A 2,321-nucleotide genomic window follows, 5' to 3' on the forward strand; every position below is an offset into this window, starting at 1 on the left:
TTTTTCGCGTAAAGTCAACAGGTCTGAACGGTGTACAGTAAGCAGAGAGAGGCTTTAATCAGATTCTCTTCTTTTTTTAGAAGGCAATTAACCGGCCGTTATTACGTGCCCGCGGCGTGTTGTATGTATTATTAACGACGTCGTCGGACGAAACGGAATAATTTTATTGGCCCGTGTAGAAGAATCACCGGCGTGAACGGCCTTTTGTATGTTACTGCATTTCCTAGGATGCGTTCGAACACCGTCTGCCACGGTAATTACCGTCGTGAAAAAGGGGGGAGATACGATTATAAGAAGTTTACGGGGTCGGTGAAACATTCAACGTATCGAAATCAGACGAATTTTGACCAATTCTCTGTTTTAACACATCCTGCATTTACGTGTAATTATACATCTTTCTATTGCACGTTTAAGACCGTACTAATTACCGTCACCTAAACGCAGACACTGTAAAATTCTAGGAAATAAGGGAAGACTAGAAAAAATTCATCTTTTAAAACTTTGTAGCAGACAGATTTTAGCATATCTACAGGGTGTCTCATATTTGAATGAACATTTTTTTTGAATTGAATGATTCATTTTTTAGATAAAATTTTGAAATTACGTGGTTTTGTATTATTTCTTTAGGTGAAGTAAATGGTGCTAAAATTAAATTCATATTCAAATTTTTTTTCATCTAAAAAAATGACATAAAACGACGTAATTTCAAGATTTTGTCTGAAAAATAACTAGTAGTTAATTTTCTGCCGAATGCTCCTGCTTTAAAGTACTTTTTCTATTATTGCAATTGTAGGTTAGGTTTAAGTGGCTTCGTTTAGGCGAGACACCCTGTATAAGTTGAAATTGACCGATCGAAAACGCCAGACGACAAGCGCACTGTAAACAATCCAGAACGATGCTCGACTTTTGAAACCGATCCTTCTGCACTATCGACAAAACTAAATATCAATCGTCGAAACGTTGAACACGAGTCGTCCATCGATTCGTGTATCGTCTGTAGCGATAATTACCGACCTAGTAGAGCTGGTAATACTGTATATTATAGAGGGTGCTTGAGACAAAAAATGTTAACATTGAAACAAAGAAGAAAAGTCGTTGCATGGAAGACTTCGTTTAACATTCTAATGTTAATATCTTTTTTTTTAAGCACTCTGTATAATTATATTGTCTTTGAAGCAAAGAAGAAATTCTGTTGCGTGCAAGTCTTCATTTAACATTTTTTTTAAGCACCCTGTATAGTATAGTGCCTTTGAAGCAAAGAAGAAACGTTGTTGCATTGAAGTCCTCGTTTAACATTTTTTTAAGCACCCTGTATAGTATAGTGCCTTTGAAGCAAAGAAGAAAATTTATTGCAGTGAAGTCCTCGTTTAACATTTTTTTAGGCACCCTGTATAATGTATTGTCTTTGAAGCAAAGAAGAAAAGTCGTTGCTTTGAAGTCCTCGTTCAACATTTTTTTAAGCACCCTGTATAATGTATTGTCTTTGAAGCAAAGAAGAAATTTTGTTGCGTGCAAGTCTTCATTTAACATTTTTTTTAAGCACCCTGTATAATATATTGTCTTTGAAGCAAAGGAGAAACATTGTTGCATCGAAGTTCTCGCTTAACATTTTTTTTAAGCACCCTGTATAATATATTGTCTCATATTTTGGAAACAAAGAAGAAATTTTGTTGCACGGAAGTCTTCATTAAATATTTTAAAGACAATCTCGTTGCAATCTATTGCAAAAAAAAATGCAAGAAAAAGTACAAATTCTCTATATAAGTGGTGACATTTTTTTGAATCACCCGGTATCTATATATCTCACAGAACTTCTTCCCAAAACTGTTCCAAAAATCCTCCACTTCGACGCACAGCTGCGAACGCGAAAATTTTCCAATTTTCACAGTAAACAGTACTCGATCAGGCTGATACGCTGAAACAATCGACAACGTTACACGGTATCTAACAGAAGGAAAAGAAAAACTGAAACCGAGCGAGTTGTATGTATATAAGGCGCGCGGGTATTTCGCGGTGGCATTTCTCATGGTATGTCTTCGGCCGATTCACACGCATTTTTCCCAAGGCGAAATTGCCCCGGGTAAATGGCAATTCCTCAAAGGAATATATTTTCCGATACTTAATCTCAAATTACGATCGTTAACGTCGAAAGGGAGCAAAAGGACGCGATCGAGGGCCGAGAGCGGCGGTCGATAATGAATCGCGGCTATCTTGTTCGACAAGCTGCTCACGGAGATCTTGAAAATTGCATCGCGTAGACGTGCACACAATCGGCGAACGGTGGTGCACTGCAACACTGTGTGGTTCGCTTCGAACGTCTA

This window comes from Habropoda laboriosa, unplaced genomic scaffold (assembly GCF_001263275.1).
Source record: "Habropoda laboriosa isolate 0110345459 unplaced genomic scaffold, ASM126327v1 scaffold40, whole genome shotgun sequence".
NCBI lineage: Eukaryota > Metazoa > Arthropoda > Insecta > Hymenoptera > Apidae > Habropoda > Habropoda laboriosa.